The sequence below is a fragment of the Brachycentrus maculatus genome, unplaced genomic scaffold, assembly GCF_059751285.1.
Source record: "Brachycentrus maculatus isolate JH-2025_06_01 unplaced genomic scaffold, ASM5975128v1 h1tg000293l, whole genome shotgun sequence".
Taxonomy (NCBI): Eukaryota; Metazoa; Arthropoda; class Insecta; order Trichoptera; family Brachycentridae; genus Brachycentrus; species Brachycentrus maculatus.
The window spans coordinates 1,176,847-1,194,964 of record NW_028281044.1 but is presented as its reverse complement, the minus strand read 5'-3'; the positions used below and the strand labels follow the sequence as shown (position 1 = coordinate 1,194,964).

Sequence of the window (18,118 nt, the reverse complement as noted above, 5' to 3'; positions counted from 1 at the left end):
CCGCTTAGGCTCACAGAAATAGTAAGAAATTGAAGCATTATTATAAATAGTAAAAAAACTCAAATACTTCTCTACAAATTTAAAAAATATGTACTTCTAAATGGAGATAATCCAGATTTGTGAGCAAGTATTTGGACACACTAAAAATGCTGTGAACTACCATTTTAGCACTTCTCAGGACTTTCTCCAACAACTCTGTATTAAAATGTCTTTTTTTTTAAATATATGCATCGTTTTATTTTTTTATAGTCTTAGCAGCTAGTAGCTAGTTAGAAATGTACCTACCTGTTTTATTTTTTTTTGGATCACATTATGATTTTTTAAAAATTATCTAACGTCCATGTGACTCTGAAATCTAGCTACGGCTTATGCAACACTGCTTATCATGACCCTACTCAGGCTTCGACTTTTTTAGTTTTATAGCCTATGCCTACTCGCGAGTGGATTTGCTCTTTATGTTCAATAATAATAATAAAATCCTTATCCGCACCCCAATGGTGCATAGGGCACTGCGTCATATAAACGCAGAGTTATCTTGATCGTTTACACATGAAAAAAAGGTGATCAGCCCTCCGCTTCAGGTACCAGTCCAGGGTAACATTGAATAATTATAACAGTGAAAAAATCACTTTTATTTATTATACCCCCTGGGAATCGAACCCGGGACCTCTAGAACGGTAGTCGAGCGTGCTGACCATTACACTACGGAGGCGAACTTTATGTTTAAACTTACTACATTTTCACGTATTTCATGAGTGAAAATTCCAGGCAAATATTTAATTTAATTTAATTTTGACTTTAATAAACATACAAAGACTAGCGAAAGTGCCATTGTAGCACCTCGGCTAGTTTCAGCATTGTGCTTCTGGATAGATCGTGTTAAGTACTGCGAGTACATAACCGGGTATTATATTTTGTAGCAATTACAATGCTGGCACCTTAATTCCCGGAATCCAGGGTCAGTCCGGGCTAATCCGGGTCCCGTAGGACTCCTTACAATAGGACCGGTGACGTCATGTAATCCTGGAAGGTGGAAAGGGTATGGGTGATAACTGTGATGAGAAAGCTAGAGACTTGGAGTGTTCACTCATTTTTCGTAGCTCTAAAACTCGGCGTCGTTCTGGAGGTTCTGGGTTCGATTCCCAGGGGGGGGGGGTCAAATAAATACAAGTGATTTTTTCACTCCAATATTTATTTAATATTTCCTGGACATGTACCTGAAGCGGAGGTCTGATCACCTTTACTTTGTGTAATAACGATCAAGATAACACTGCGTTTATATGATGCAGTGCCCTATGCACCATTGGGCTGCGGATAAGGTTTAGAATAAATTATCATGGTCTAAATGTCAACTAACAGTTTACATTTAGACCTGAAGATGGATCTACGACGGCTAGTTTCGTAAGCTTACGAAACGAGCCGTCATAAAATAAATTCATGTGGTAAAAAAACAACTGTTTTTCTCTTATAATTTAGTATCTACATATTTGCTAACATTTTTCATTTTCATCTTTTTGATATTTCGTTTTTTTTTTGTTACAATCAAATATTTGTAGTTTATAGTAGCACTTTTAATAAAAAAATCTAATAATATCTATTGTATTCTTGCCAGCGCTTTTTACTATAACCTAAACTATAATGTATACCGACACTCAGGCCATGCCTTTGTAGGATCTTTTTTGTATTTTTATTTTTTTTGTACTTGTAATTTTATTATATTGTGAAATGCAAAAGAATTTAAAATAAAGAAGAAAAAAAAGTTTATTTGATTACGCATTTTTATCGATTGTTGCGCGGTACGATCGCTAATCCTGAAATTATCCGGAGCATTGGTCCGTATGTTCCCGATAGTTACCTAAGACAGCGTCGTCATAGATTGTTTCACATTCCTATACACAGGACCAACCTGCCGATGGTTATGCCTGTAGGAAGAGCTACCGCTATGCTGAACAATATCACGCTGCTGGATATTGATCTGTTCCATGTGTGTGAAGGGACATTCCGAAGCGGGATTCTTCTACATCTTTAACAATTATTGTTCTTGGGTCACTAGAATTTTGCTAGAGACATCTATTGGAAAGATGAAAAGAAGCTATTTTTTATATTTTCATCTCTCCAATAGATGTCTTTAGCGAAATTCTAGTGGTTCAAGAACAATGTTTCGAAATTGGATCATATATATATAGAACGTCCAAGAATTTGAGTAGGGTGGTTGTCAATCATGGGTAGAATTAATGAATGTTACACGTGTGTAATGTGATCACTTAAACCAGTGTATGACGTTCGTAAGTAATGCCCAGACTTTCTTCGTCTATTTCATTAATTGATTCGACAGTCACTTTGTGGTAAAACCTATCCATTTTTAATTTAAAATTTTACCTAGTTAAATACCACTATTTCTTTAAATCTACTGTGACACGTGTTTCGTTGCATTTCGCATCGTTTTCAAACACCGTAACGGTGTATTTATTTATTGATTTGGCGTTTTATTTGTAGAACTCCATTTTAATTTATGTTTTAATTTTTAAATCAAACACGTATTTTTTGAGCCTACTATGTTGTATTCTATTAACAAAAACACATAGAAACATTACATTAACAAAAACGCCTAGTTATGGCATTTTCGAACGAATGCTTTAGCATTGCCATAACTGGCGAACAATTGTCACAATATTAATTTTTTATGTGTTTTTGTTAATAAAATACAACTTAGTAGACTAAAAAAAAACTGTGTTTGATTTAAAAATTAATACCGTAACGGTGTTTGAAAATGATGCGGAAAGAAAGTAAAATCTATTTTGAGATGTCAAAAAATAATATAAAAATAACTCCTTATTGGAGAAAATCCAAGATTTTTTCAAAAAAAGTGTTTGGACACGCTCAAAATGTTGTATATATAATACTTATAGTTCAATTAGTATTGTTCTTAAAAGTTTTGTTCATCTTCGAGTCGAAATTGAAAGATCACATTGTCCCATCAATTCCATTCGGGACACCTATTCCGTCATAAATAAGATGATTTAATTTCACCCTTGCGTACATAAAGAAAAATGTACCTACACCAGATTCTATACAGTCCGCCTGCATGCTTACACCGTTAGTACATCTCACATGTAAATCAGCGTGTACGTACACGAAATCCATCGCTTATATGTGTGTGTGCATTCTACCCATCTCTTTTGCACGCATAATAATCCAGTAAACCGTCTCTGCCTTTCATTCTTGCTCCACGACTCGTCTTGTCTCTTTCCCGCGGATAGCTGTGTCTCTTATTCCCGCGCGTGAGAGAGGCTCTGGCGTTTCGGTCGGCTGTGTGTGTTTTCGTATAGGTGCGTCTCGTTCTTCGTTTGTCTCGCTCGCTCGCGCGCGGTAGGCGTATTAGCGTCTCGCTCGCACTCTCTCTGTGTTGCCGCCGAAAGGTCGGAGACTCCCCGGCGTGTCTCCCGCTCTCTGGTCCGTCGTGTAGTACAGTCGACCCAGAATAAGAACAGTGCAAGTCTCATATGTACCTGCACTATGAAAAATAACTTGCATTATTTAGTTCATAATTCGCCATACTGTACTTGACTTGCTTATCTTACTGTAATCAGTTAAAATAATAGTCATTACACATTTCTCTGCTAAATCATTTCCACTATCTTCTTTTCCCCAATTCATTCGCAGTGAAGCGCCCTTGAGGTAGTATTTTAACGAAAATGGCGCTATGTAAATTATCCAATTTTATTATTGTTATTATTTTTAATTTTTTTTTTTTGGAATATTGTCGTGTGTCGTTATCATTCTTGCTGAACTTTCGTTTAGCTATGCTGCATTCATCATCAATGCTGATTCTTTTATTAATACAACTCAATTTACCGTTGTAAATCTGACAATCATTGTAGAAAAGGAGGCTTCTATTGTTAATTGTGGATTTTTTTATCACAAGTAAAAAAAATATGTTAAAATTTAAAAACGGACGATAATTAATAACTCTCCTGCGAATTGAATCGTGAACCTCATCCATTGTAACGAAATTCGCTAACTAATAAAACCGTTTTATGCATTTTTCATTGTGACAATGATGTATTATTTGCAGTATTTGATGCCACTTTTTTCAGATCTCTTATCCATAAAAACCAGATCGAATCTAATTTTTTACTCTTACCAGTAGACATTCATTGCATTAAGCCACTATTTGGACGCAATTTACAAGCGACCCATAGTTGTTTTTTTCACAAAAACATCTCTTTTAAGTTTGACTATTTTTTTAAGCGATAAAGATATTAAAAATAAAATCATTATACACTGTTTTATTATAATATTACATCAAGCCCGGTAAATCAATTCTTTTCGTTCGCTGTCAAATATATTTCACAAATTGCAATCGCAAATATTTTTGAAAACGTTACTTTGTTTTAAAATCACTTAAAATATTTTATTATAACTTTATTTTCATGTCTACCGGTTTCGAAGCTAACCGATTCTTTATCAAGACTGAAGTATTTATCAGTCTTGATAAAGAAGCGGTTAGCTTCGAAACCGGTAGACATAATAATTAAGTTTTAATAAAATATTTATAGTGATTTTAAATCAAAGTTACATTTTAATTATAAAATGGAAAACCACAAAGTTACTTCAAATACAAATTATATATTCAAAAACGTTCAGTGAAACACGTCAACGACCATTAGCGACAGTTTATATTGAGAATTTTACAGACCTTCTCAGAGATGCTTTTGAGTCCAAAGCTGGCAAATTCCTTTGGGAAATTTACACTCAAAGTTACCCTTAATAGAATTAAAATTGCCTATGCACCTAAGGGAGTTATTAGTTTTCTACTAATAACTCCCTTAGGTGCATAGTTTAAGTTTGCCAAGAGAAAACTTACATTATTTATTGATTCGGCATTAACTTTGTTGAAAGACATACATCATAAATACTTGAATGACATACCCACCCACCACTATATATGCCTGAATAATCATTTAATGCTCGTTAGTTTTTGTAATCACCTGTCGTTGAAAACAAGCGTAGTTTTTGAAACTAGTCGTGTGTTTATATATCTCAATAAGTAATATCTAACTAACTATATAAGCATCACGCTGCTTCCCCACAGGGGTAGGCAGAGATAATAGAACGCTATACCACCCTGTCTTTGCAAACATTATTCACCTCTTCCACATTCATGCGTCCACTCAATAAGATATAAATCTTAATAAGTGGTATTATACATGTGTTTAATTTTTAAAATAAGAGAAAATGAGTATCTTTTTGTTTTAATTTATGACTCAATATCTTTGTACTTCATACTTTTTATGCCTTTACTGAAATATTTGTCAGAGAATGATCAAATCAACGCGCATCATTTGAACTTTTTCCCAACATTCCATCGGCTCACTTCGGCCGCTATCATTCTGGTGATCGTATACAGCGGTCCGTCATGCTTTTGAAGGCTGGCTCGGTCCGCATTTTTTCCGTTCGTCAGTCTGTTCGCGAACGCCGCGTCGCCTGGTCGTTCGCGCACGACGTTCTCTCGCGTCCGCGTCGTCCGTGTATTGTGAGAAAAAGTTCCCAGTGTTGCCGTCGGTGTTGCGTCGGCTCCCGTAATCGGAAAATTGTGAAATTCCCAACAATACGTGCTGTAAATCAATGCTTTTTTTTATTGTTTTGTTTCTGCGCTTGACAGATGTTTCGATTTGATTTTCCGTACCGAACGCCCTGTGAATTGAATTCCTGTTGTGTTCCGTTTGATGCTTGAATTCAAAATTCCCGTAAACAAAATCCCGCGTTTCAATTGTGTTCCGAATTTAAACTTGTTTTTCGCGGTAATACGTTGAAAATTTGATATTTTTTCGACCTGTTCGTTTATTGAACGCACTAATTGGCGGTCTTCTCTCGTTCTTGGCTCGAATTACACGATTTTTACAGCCAAAAACGGGCAAGAAACCGCTTTACGACGGAATGGAGAACATGTTTTGTCTCCGAATCAAGTTTTACACAGGTTCGAGAGTATCGAATCGCTGCACTTATAACACTTGTAAAGCCGAATTACAACACCTCCAAAATGCGCCTTTATAAAAATTACACAATTTATATAGGTTTATTAATCAATGTGTTAATTTGATCAATCTTGTTTGCCTCCGTGGTGTAATGGTTAGCGTGTTTAGCTACCGTGCCGGGTTCGATTCCCATGAAGAAAGTTAAAAAAATGATTAAATCATTATTTAACTGTTATTAAATCAATATTACCCTAGATTGGTTCCTGAAGCGCAGGAGTAATCACCTGTCCTTCGTGTAAGTAACGATCAAGATAACATTGCATCAATATGAAGCAGTGCCCTATGCACCATTGGGTGCGGATGAGTGTTTGAGAAGAAGTATCCATGTGAATGGACTCTTGTGTAATAATGTAAAATTATTTCACAACAATTTTTTAATTACACTTTATTACCTGAAATGGGAAAAAATGGTGCAATTTCAGAATTTTGCCGCTTCATCATTTTTTTATTATTGCACTATGTAAGGAAATTTCGTCGAAACAGCTGTCAGCGCGCGTTTACAATGTTGCCATTTCGGATCATTGTCGAAATTCGATTTTAAACTTGTGCGTTTGCAGTGACATCAGCGGAAGGAAAATTATCGGTGTTGAAATTTTAATTTGTGTTTTTATTTTTTTTATTTTGTGTCTCGAAGTGCAATTGTGTCTAAAGTTTGATGTGGCTCACGGTCACGTGCCCCCCGGATTATTGGGTACAATGTGTGCGGGATGTCTGAGGACAGTCCCTACCTGCCTCCTGCGCCAAAGGACTCGACAAGGGTCGCTTGACAACTTCGAAACTACATTCTGTATCCATGAGGTTCGTCCATTTTCAAATTACTACACATTTTCGAATGGCATTCTGTCGCATTCCACGACTCACTTTGTGTTTGTTCTATGTTCAAAATTTGCCCTATGCGAATTCAAAACTGAGATGTGTTCCGTTTTCAAATAATTTAACAAATTCATTCATTTTTCGTATCTGTGTTCTATTTTCAAATTTTTCACTATGCGAATTCAAAATTGAGATGTGTTCCGTTTTCAAAATTGACAACTTCGAAACTACGTTTTGTATCCATGAGGCTCTCGTTCCATTTTCAAATTACTACACATTTTCGAACGGCATTTTGTTGCATTCCACGACTCTATTTTGCAAAATTTGCGCTATACAAATTCAAGAGAGATTTGAGATGTGTTCCGTTTTCAAATAATTTAACAAATTCATTAATTTTTCGTGTCCATTAGAAGCGTTCCGTTTGCGAATTACTTTATATCAATCCTCAAGCAACTCTTTTTAAAAAAAACTAACTAACTAACTAACCATCACGCCGCTTTCCCGCAGGGGTAGGCAGAGAGAATAGAGCGCCACACCACTCTGTCCTTGCAAACATTCTTCGCCTCTTCCACGTTCATGCATCTCTTCATACATACCCGCCGATTGTTACGACTCCTAACCTGACCACTTTCAAGTATTTGGCATACCTGATCGTGCCATGTTTTACTCTTTTTTCAATAACAATATATTTTTATAATATTTATTAGTTGCATTATGCCTGAAAATTCTCTTTGCCTACGATGTACATAGCATATTTAGTGTTTGTGTCTTAAAAATGATAGTAAATGTTTATAATTAATAATAAATTAATAAGGTTGATCCCTAAAAACAATACAAAAGATACAATGGATTCAATATCTTATATCAATTAAGATTTGTCACAGTGTATTTATTTGTCTTATTCGTCTTGTCATATTTTCTAAATATTTTATTGCGTATTAAAGTATTTTATATACGTATGTTAGCGGGAAAAGAAGCAGAGGAAGACCAAGAAAAACATGGCACGATCAGGTATGCCTAATACTTGAAAGTGGTCAGGTTAGGAGTCGTAACAATCGGCGGGTATGTATGAGGAGATGCATGAACGTGGAGTGGTGTGGAGCTCTATTCTCTCTGCCTACCCCTGCGGGGAAGCGGCGTGATGGTTAGTTAGTTAGTTAGTTAGTTAGTTAGTTAGTTAGTTAGTTATTTATTTACGTATTAACGTGCTATAGTTTTTGTCTAGAAATTTTCGCTCAATTTCATGATTTTTTAGTATACATATTTTTAAAAGAATAACCCACAAAGCCCATACTTTTTAAAGGCTTATCTGCAGGAAGGATAGTAAGGACAGGGAAAATAGATATAGAAAATATACAAACACCCAGACAAATTATAAATAAATCCTCAAATTTATTTTGAAATTCGTGGGAATCGAACTCGTGACGCCAGTTTCGCAGTCGCGCGTCTACCCAACTACGCTACCACTAAATTATAATAACTTTTAGCGTAAAGAGTAAACCCATTCACAATAAGTAATAGGTTATAAAACTTATGAAATTGGAACATGATAAGCGGTGTTGCATAAGACGTAGCAAGAAATTCAGATTCACCTGGAGGTTAGATAATTTCATTTTTTAAACGCGTAAACGAGCTAGTACGAGTGTCCTAGCTATTGCTGCCTTTTTCCATTTTCCTCTCCCTTTACTTTTCTTCCTCCATTTCCTTTTCCATGCAGCAGAAAAATCTAACTCCTTCATCAACGTCATCTGCATCCTATCGAATATATTCAATATAGCTTTTATTTTATTTGACCTTTGACCGGGTTTCAACGTTACCGACATCACCAGACTGTATAAAATTGGAAGTCAAAATTCTATATATAATATGTTGTAAATACAATTAGTCAGGGATTAAAAACCATGGTATTAAATACATTTTTTCTTATTTAAAAAAAAAAAAAAATTATACTTATTAGCGAATCTCGGATCACCTCGCCCAAATATTTCTTTATCGATCAGGTTAACACCGCACAGATCCCACGCAGTGCCCTACGCATCGTTTAAGTGTGGCCAGTTGAGATACTATATTCGTAAGAACCTTGAGGTTTGTCGATTTTTAAATAAAAACTTACCTTCTTAGTAGTCGTTTTAAATTCTGAGAGCTCTCAAATGGAGAGGAGAATTTAAATGAATTCAAAATTAAAATAACTCCATTATCTCGAGTTTCATTAAGTTCTGAATCAAGTCGCTTACAATAATAAGTTAATGTTTGAAATAAGTCTTTGGCGATTTATTGATTCAGATATTCAGACACCCACATATTTTAATGTATTTCTTTTAATTTGCAGAAAGTACTAGGATAGTATTAAACTTTATTATTTTTTTTTTATTTAATTCATTTTTTATTTATTTATTTTTTTACAAAAATGTTAATAAAATTAGTATATAACCACTCACCGAGATTTTTACGTCTACCGGTTTCGAGACGTACCCGTCTCTTCGTCAGGACAATCACTAACACAGCATGCAAACAATACTACCCTTCACCACCATTTTTTATTATATTCTTTTTACTAGACAGTGCCTCAGAAACAATTATCTTTTTAAAATAACTATGCAATTTACATTAAAATATACTTTTTATAAAATATAGTTTTTTTGATGTACTACAAGATGAAAGGCCCTGAAATGGTTCGTTCATAATTTGTCATCTTATTTTTTATTTATTCAATATTACCCTGGACTCTGGTACCTGAAGCGGAGGGCTGATCACCTTTCCTTCATGTGTAAAACGATCAAGATAACACTGCGTTCATATGAAGCAGTGCCCTATGCACCATTTGGGTGCGGATAAGGGTTTTAAAAAAATTGTTTACTTCAAAAATATTACTAGGGTAGAATTGGCAGAGTTTAAATAATGTGTGCACCAGACAATGCGTCAGAAAGAATTATCTTCATAATATTTTCAATTAATGTAATTCACGTGTAAAAAATTGTTTTTTTTTAATTAAATTTTTACCTAGTAAATACCACTATTTCTTCAAATTTACTGTGTCACGTGTTTCGATGCATTCCGCATCATTTTCAAACACCGTGTTTGAAGCTAATTCTAAATTTTAGACTTGTGTCCTTGGGACGTTGAAGGTTGAAGAGGGGGCACGAGCTGTTTCTTATTTTTATTTATTTTTTTAATTTATATATTATTATTTTATGTCGAAGCTACCAGAATAAAGAGGTGTAAAAAAATATTCGGAAAAAAAAAAAACATTTACATAAATAAGCCCTACATTTCGAATCGAACGGAGGCAAGATTGTTCTGTGTTTGTTTTGCGAAAGGCCCCGAAAAGGACCGTTTCGGATATGGGAAAATATCAACTGGGACATAATTCACTCTGGTGGCGGGCATTAATCAATTCAGATTCTATGAATAAATTTACAATTTTTATTCTCCGGGTTGACAGAGAAGGGGGGAAGGGATGGGCGGGGGGTGGGAGCCGCGGAGGGGGGGATATAAATGATGGTGCATATTTAAAAAATGAAGAAAATTGGAAGCGAACCGGTACTTGACCCGACGTTCGCGAAACACTCGTTTCTCGAACTCTATTTCACCATTAATTGAAACGGCAAACGGACGAGGCGGGCGAAACAACTATCACCGAGATCTATCGCCGCTCTCGGACCGACAAAAACAACGCCATTTTGCTTAAATATATATTACAAATATATATATTAAATATATATATAAATATATATTAAATATATATTACAAATATATATTACAAATATATAATTACAAAGCAAAAAATAAGATTATTATTTTTATCACAAAGTGACTGCCGAATGAAATTACCCTACATTCGTTTGAAAATGCCATAACTAGGCGAAACAATTGTCACAATATTAATTTTGATGTGTTTTTTAACAATAAAATACAACTCAGTAGACTCAAAAAATCTGTGTTTGATTTAAAAATTAATACATAAATTAAAATGGAGTTCTACAAATTAAACGCCAAATCAATAAATAAAATTCCCTCCTGCCGTTTTCCGCCCGTTTTCGTCTGGGAGCGATCGCTTCTATTGTACATACATATTGTGATGTTTTATGCTCATGTACCAGAACAAAAAACGTTGTATCAAGGGTAGCTTCGAGCATATCTCGAATGTAATTTTACAGTTTTGGGACTGAACAACTCAAAAAGTGGTATTTTACCACATATGGATTTAAAGTTTCGATTACCACAGTAAATCTAATCCGTTTTCCTCGAAATAGTTTATATATATACAGTGAAACCTCTTATCTATCGTTTTTAAAGGGACCTATTGAAATAGAAAACAATGAATTCGGGATTAAGAGGTCAATACGCAAATAGATACGACCGAGTAAAGATACCGTCCTCCCAATCTGCATAACAATTTTAGCCTACGAATGCGTAGGCTAAAATTCTAAGAAGAATACGTGTTTCAGATGCAAATATATTTATTTAAAAAAAATACAAACCTGAATAGATTTTTTTTTTAAACTTTTGTCTTTTAACTGTTTTATTTTCGTAAGTCAATAGTATATTTTCGGCTTCTGGTATCGGTTACACAAGCTTTCGATAGTTTCTATTCCATAAGTTGCCGTTGAATGTAGGAAAATTGAAAAGAATGTAAAAAACAGACAAAATGTATCAAATATGCAGCTAAATTCGAACGATAAATGCGGTAAATGGTGATACAGAAACGATCGATGCGGTTTAGTTTAGTAAGAAATTAATTCGGGATAGAAGAAATAAACGACACATCCGGGAAAACGATTATTCGAGGAACGATAAATAGAGGTTTCACTGTATAATATTGCATTATATTATATTATAGATTTAAATTTTGTAGTTTCATTGCATAGTTGCATTTAAAGTAATCCTTTTATTAACATGTATGCTCGTCTGAAATCCGATTTAATTTTACATAGTGACAAACGCATGAAAACATTTTTTTTTGTAATTTATATTTGAAGCACTAATTTTGTAATTTTCCATTTTATATTCAAAATGTATCTTTCTTTTAACATCACTATAAATTTTATAGTGATTTTAAAACAAAGTTACATTTTAATTATATATATTTTTTTTAATGCAGCCTATAATTTGCCTTTTACCATAGTCAACCTTACTATTTTTTTAAAAAAAATTTATGTGCAAGCTGTATAATTTCCAAACAAACAAATCAAATCTCAACAAAGACGAGAAGATTATAGAAGTCTAGGCTTGTGACTTATCATTGGCTTATGACCTGTCAAAAAAAACTCTAATTAAATTGAGAAAACCAGATTTGCGAACAAGTATTTGGACACACTCAAAATGTGAATATCACCGGAAGTGACTGAATGCAGTAGTATAGTGAGAATATTGTTTATTTATTCACTCCATACGATTACCCTAGTTTCTCGGGGAGAGATCTCCACAGTTTTCAGATGTCTTCATCCGAAATGATAGTAAAATTGTATAAAACGTCTATTGGAGCGTGAAAATTCTCGGACCCACGTTACATTACTGCACTGGGTGGTCAGAAAGTAGATAGCTTTCTGCATTTTGACATCTCAACATAGACGAAGAAGAATATGGTAGTCTGGTTAATTATTTTCATCACAGGCTGGTTTATGTTACTTTAAAAGGTTGATTTAAATCAGAGGTTCCCAAACTCTTTTATCTCGTAGACCCCTTGCCTTACCTGATACTGATTTTTATCAAATTCATTAACTTCAAATGTATTTTTGACAGCCGGTATATGTAGTGTTACTCACTTTGAACCACACATGTTAGGTTTTATACATTTATATTTTAAATTCAAATTAAAACATAGACCCCTTGCAAGTTGTCATAGACCCCTGGGGGTCGATATAGACCACTTTGGGAATCACTGATTTAAATCAACTAGAGATGCTGCCGCAAATTCACATATTAAGCCATGTTACAGTCATATGATATATGTATGAGTACCCAGGTGCCTTAATTTTTCACATTTTTTTAGTCTGTACAAATTTTCGCTCACAAAGTTTGTGAACAAAGATTTGGGCACACAAAAATATTGCGAATAAAATAATCTAGTCAAATGGAATACATATATAAAGAAATAATAGAAATGTGGTCATAAAAAAGAGTAATTACAATAAAAGCAATGAAAAATGGAAAAATATGAAGTAAAAATTAAAAGCGTAATTTATTATTAGATTAAAACCAATATTTTTAGCTTTTCCACTTTTTTTATTTGACCAGCGACCGGGTTTCGTCGTTACCGACATCATCAGACTGGTGATGTCGGTAACGACGAAACCCGGTCGCTGGTCAAATAAAAAAAAACTGGAAAAGCTAAAAATATTGGTTTTAATCTAATAATAAATTAAAAATGCCATTCCATCACGAATTGTCAGTGGATAATATAAATCTTTTATTAAAAGCGTAATTAATCTTAGCTACAAAATTGAGGTGGGGAAAATTCAAGAATTTAAGTCACAAAATTAAAGTGGAATATTCAAGAATTAAATTAAGCTACAAGACAAAGATGGAATAATTAAAAATTAAATTAAGCTACAAAATAAGGTAAAAAATTCAAGAATTAAATTGAGTTACAAGATTAAGGTGAAAAATTCAAAAATTAAATTAATCTTCAAGATTAAGGTAGAAATTTCAAGTCCAATTCGATTTCACCAATCAGTATAGCCAATTTTTTGAGATATTGTGGACCACCGTGTGCATTGTCGAAAGTACCTAGAAGTCCACAGTTGTTCAGCGCGCAGGAATCACTCACACAATGTCCCCTTTCTGGGCCATTATTGTAATCGCGAGCGGGGGGGGGGGCGCTATTTGGGGGCGCCATTTGTTGAGAAAAAATATTGCGCATCTCACAATACGAGTACCTACGTGCATTATTCGGATTCGGGGATATTGCTGTTTGCTCTGTATACGAGTATCCTTGTTTTTTTACTCCCCCGTATACCTGCTTGTGGACATTTTCTTATTATTTTTTTTTTAATTTTTAGCTGTAGGTACCGTTTGAAAATGCCATAAATAGGCGAAATAATTGTCACAATCTTATTGTTTTATGTGTTTTTGTTAGTAAAATAGTAGACTCAAAAAACCTGTGTTTGATTTAAAAATAAATACATAAAAATGGCCCAGTATTCGTTAATTCGCAACTTATATTTCTCTAAATCCAGGTTACATGTTACGCAATTGATTTTTTTGTTAAAACCCTCTCCTTATTTATAGAACAGTTAATTGTTTAGTATGTTTTAAGAGTTTGTTTATTTAGACCTGAATATGGAAGCTTAATAATTTTTAAAAAGAAAACACTTGTTTTTTTTTTACCATTTGAGTTTAGTTTATTAGCTAAGCTTCCATCTTCAGGTCTTAATGTAACTAAGTTTACACTTAGACCTGAAAATGAAAGCTTAGCTTCCGTAACTAGTCGTCATAAAATAAACTCGAGTGGTAAAAACTAATGTTTTCATTAATAATTACACTGTTTTTGCATCGAAAAAGTAAGGTTTTCTTCGAAATAATCAAATTATTTTGATAAGAAAATAGTTATTAAAAGGTTAGAAGTAAAAAAAAGTGTTTTTTCTATATCTTACTTATATTCTGGAATATATTTTTTTAGATAATAATTAATACAACAATACAATACGGCTGTCCAAATTTAAAACTCAGTAAGGGACATTTTTTTAGTTAGCATGGATTCAATATCTTATATCAATCGAGATCTGTCACATAGCTCATTTATTTGTCTTTTTCGACTTGTATTTTCTAAATAAGACACCACTAAACCTGATAGATCTCTGTGTCCTATTGCCTCATCATTTTTTGTCAACTGCATACTTTCTTTTGCCCCTTCTGTTTACGTTACTAAGTACATACAGTTGTGGCCAAATGTATTAGGCACCCCTACAGAATTAATTTATGGCTTTAAATACCGTGACTTATGGAATTCTTGCAATTTTTTCCTTTACTCATATAAATACTTTTGGCCACCACTGTATATACAGTGTTAGCGTTTCCTAAAAAATCACGAATTCTGAGTTGTAGAGCTGTATTTGAGCGATATTTTTCCCAACTTCAAACAATGGCTGCCTCCCTTCCGCTTAGGGGCTGATGAAGGGGGCCATACACTGATTGAAACGTTTCCCTCTTCATTTTCGTTATCATTTTCCCTACCTATAAGGTGCGCAATTTCATGTCTAGACCCGAAGCTAAAAAAAAATATGCTTACACCCTCTAAAGAATCTCTTTTTTAATTACTAATTTACTAACTATCCCGCCGCTTCACCGCAGGGGTACGCAGAGAGAATAGAGCGCCACACCAATCTGTCTTTGCAAACATTCTTCGCCTCTTCCACGTTCACGCATCTCCTCGTACATACCAGCCGATCATTTCGACTCCTAACCTGACCGATAACCTGTCGATTTTCCAGTTGTGACTGAAAATTCGTCATTACCATTTCGTCTTCTTTGGGTTTTGATACGTGACTCCCCCCCCTCCCCTACAACGGATTTTCCCCTCACCCCTCTCCCATAAGTAAGTCACCCCATTTTCCATTGTCATCAGAAACCGAGCTATCATCGTGCCTTTTTGTAATTTGCAAAGGAGTATCTACCAGCCCACCTTGAGACACTGCTTTTGTGTAGAAACCAGTGGCGTTCCATCCGTAAAAAAAATATATATCCTAACTTCTTTCAAGAACGTCATAAATCAAAAAACTTGATTTTTCAGGAGAACGTTTTTAAAGTTTAAAAATATAACATAATGTATTAAAAATAAATGTCAAGCCACTTATTGAACTTTTTTACTGTGCAACACATCTTTTTAGGTAAAACCTGAAGGTTTTTTCTCCATTTGAAAAATATTTAATGTATTTAAAAAAATTATGAAACAAAACCTTTTCTTCAAAATGCAAAAACAACATTTTTGCCCTGTAGTAGGCTGAGTAGTGCTGATAAGTGATATGGAAGTCTGGGGGCATTAACGGGGCTGACGACCGTCAAAGGCTGGTTTAAGTGTGTATCACTTTACACACGTGTAACATTCACCAATTCTACCCATAATTGACAACCACACTATTCAAATTCTTGGAAGCTCTATATATATGTACCAATTTTGAAACATTATTCTTGAATCACTAGAACTTCACTAGAGACATCTATTGGTTAGAAGAAAAGAAGCTTTTTAGTGAGCAGAAACTCTTTATTCGTATGTGAGGTCCGAATCCTGGATTATGATCACACACATGAGAAACGCCAGAAAATATCATTTTCATTTTTATTATTTAAGCTTATAATTTGACCACATAATTTATTTACAACATTTTGAGTGTTTCTCAATACTTGATTTTGTGAACAAGTATTTGGACACACTCAAAATGTTGTGTATAAAGGTTGCCCATGCCTGGTTTTAACTAATACTAGAAAACTTAATAACAAAATACCACAGTCAGGTGGTGCCCAATGTCGTGTTACATAATTCCCCGTGTAACGCCGCTCCCTATGTAACACTTTTTCATCACTATATGCAAATTCGCAATGGCGTGTCCATGTGCAATATTCGCGTAATGTGTAATTTCTCCCCTAACATCGCTAATTTGCGCTGTGGGATTGGCGTTTTTCGAAATTGCAAGCTCGGCCCTTTTGTGAAAAAATTGTGTTAGTAAATTAAAATCGAAGGAAAATACGCTTTGTATCGCGATAGGTGAATTAGGTATATTTTCCATTATTTTTTTTGCTTTATTAATTATTTTAACGTTTTTTTTTGCTTTGCCCCGTTTTTGTAATAGAGTAATATGTAGATTGCGAAAAGTGACCGCGTATACGCGTCATTACATTGTTGCCTTAGTGATATTTTGTGAAGGGAGGGATAAGTGATATTTGCCATTTCCGCCTCAGCTTAGATTTGATAAAAATTAAAATATTTCGGAAAAAGTACTAAAATTAAGGTTTATGTATTAATTTTAAATCAAACACAGATTTTTTGAGTCTACTAAGTTGTATTTTATTAACAAATAAATAAAAATGAACGTGTTAAAAGACCAATGTTTTTTTTAAATTTTATTAAGGTATTCTTAATAATAATGATAATAAATTTGGATAACTTATATAGCACCATTTTCGTAAAAAAAATACCTCAAGGGCGCTTCACTGTGAATGAATTGGGGAAAATATTATGGTGGAAATGATTTAGCAAACAAATGCGTTTTTAGTCTTTTTCTAAAGATCATCATACTCTCACCATTGGTGGAAGAGCATTCCACGCCGTCGGTCCTGCAACAGCAAAGGCACGCTCGCCAAATTTAGTGCGTTGGTTGCGAGCTGGTAAGATCACTTTGCCCATTTCAGATGTTGTAGCCGATCGAAGCGTGAGACGTCTATCAACCAATTCATCTGGAATACACAGCTCCTTAAGATACTCTGGGGCCATATCATTTTCGTCATAAGGGTACAATATCAAAAAAGTTTGGAAATCACTGATATTATAGGAAACATCAATAATTATATTTCTTATTTTTATAAAAAAAAACATAAATAAAAATTTTAAAAGAACAATATTGTATTTTATTTTATAAAGGTAAACTTCATGATCATTTTCGTCATAAGGGTACAAGATCAAAAAAGTTTGGAAACACTGATATTATAGGAAACATATCAATAATTATATTTCTTACTTTTATAAAAAAAGAGTCTTATAAAAAATTAGAATATAAAGTATATTTTAAAATATGAATAGTTTTATTTTATTAAGGTGTATTTGTTACTTTAAGTTTTACTTTTCACCTGTTGATGAAAACGTCTCTAGTTTTCGAAACAAGCCGTGTTTAATGTAATAAAACTCATTGAGTGGTATTATACAAGTCTGTATTTATTTTTATATAATCAACATGTCATTCCACAAACTTAATGCAGAATCAATAAATAATATGAGGGTATATTTTGTCCGCCTCCGTAGTGTAATGGTCAGCACGCTCGGCTACCGTGTTCGATTCCCAGGAGAGGTCAAATAAATATTACTGATTTTTTCACTGTAATATTTATTCAATATTACCCTGGACTGGTACCTGAAATGGAGGGCTGATCACCTTTTCTTCATGTGTAAACGATCAAGATAACACTGCGATTATATGAAGCAGTGTCCTATGCACCATTGGGGTGCGGATAAGGGGTTTATTTATTATAATTATTATATTTTATATTCTTTTTTATATGAAGCAGTGCCCTATGCACCATTGGGGTGCGGATAAGGGGTTTATTTATTATAATTA

General features: G+C 34.0%; 1 long non-coding RNA gene across 1 annotated transcript in view; it reads left to right on the top strand.

Moving 5' to 3' along the window:
- Positions 1-5,458: 5,458 nt before the first annotated feature.
- LOC148305018 (uncharacterized) overlaps positions 5,459-18,118 on the top strand; it is a 65,236-nt gene continuing 52,576 nt past the window's right edge. The window contains exons 1-2 of the long non-coding RNA XR_015838262.1: positions 5,459-5,620; positions 6,596-6,836. This is a non-coding gene — a long non-coding RNA (uncharacterized LOC148305018). The remainder of the gene's footprint in view (positions 5,621-6,595; positions 6,837-18,118) is intronic.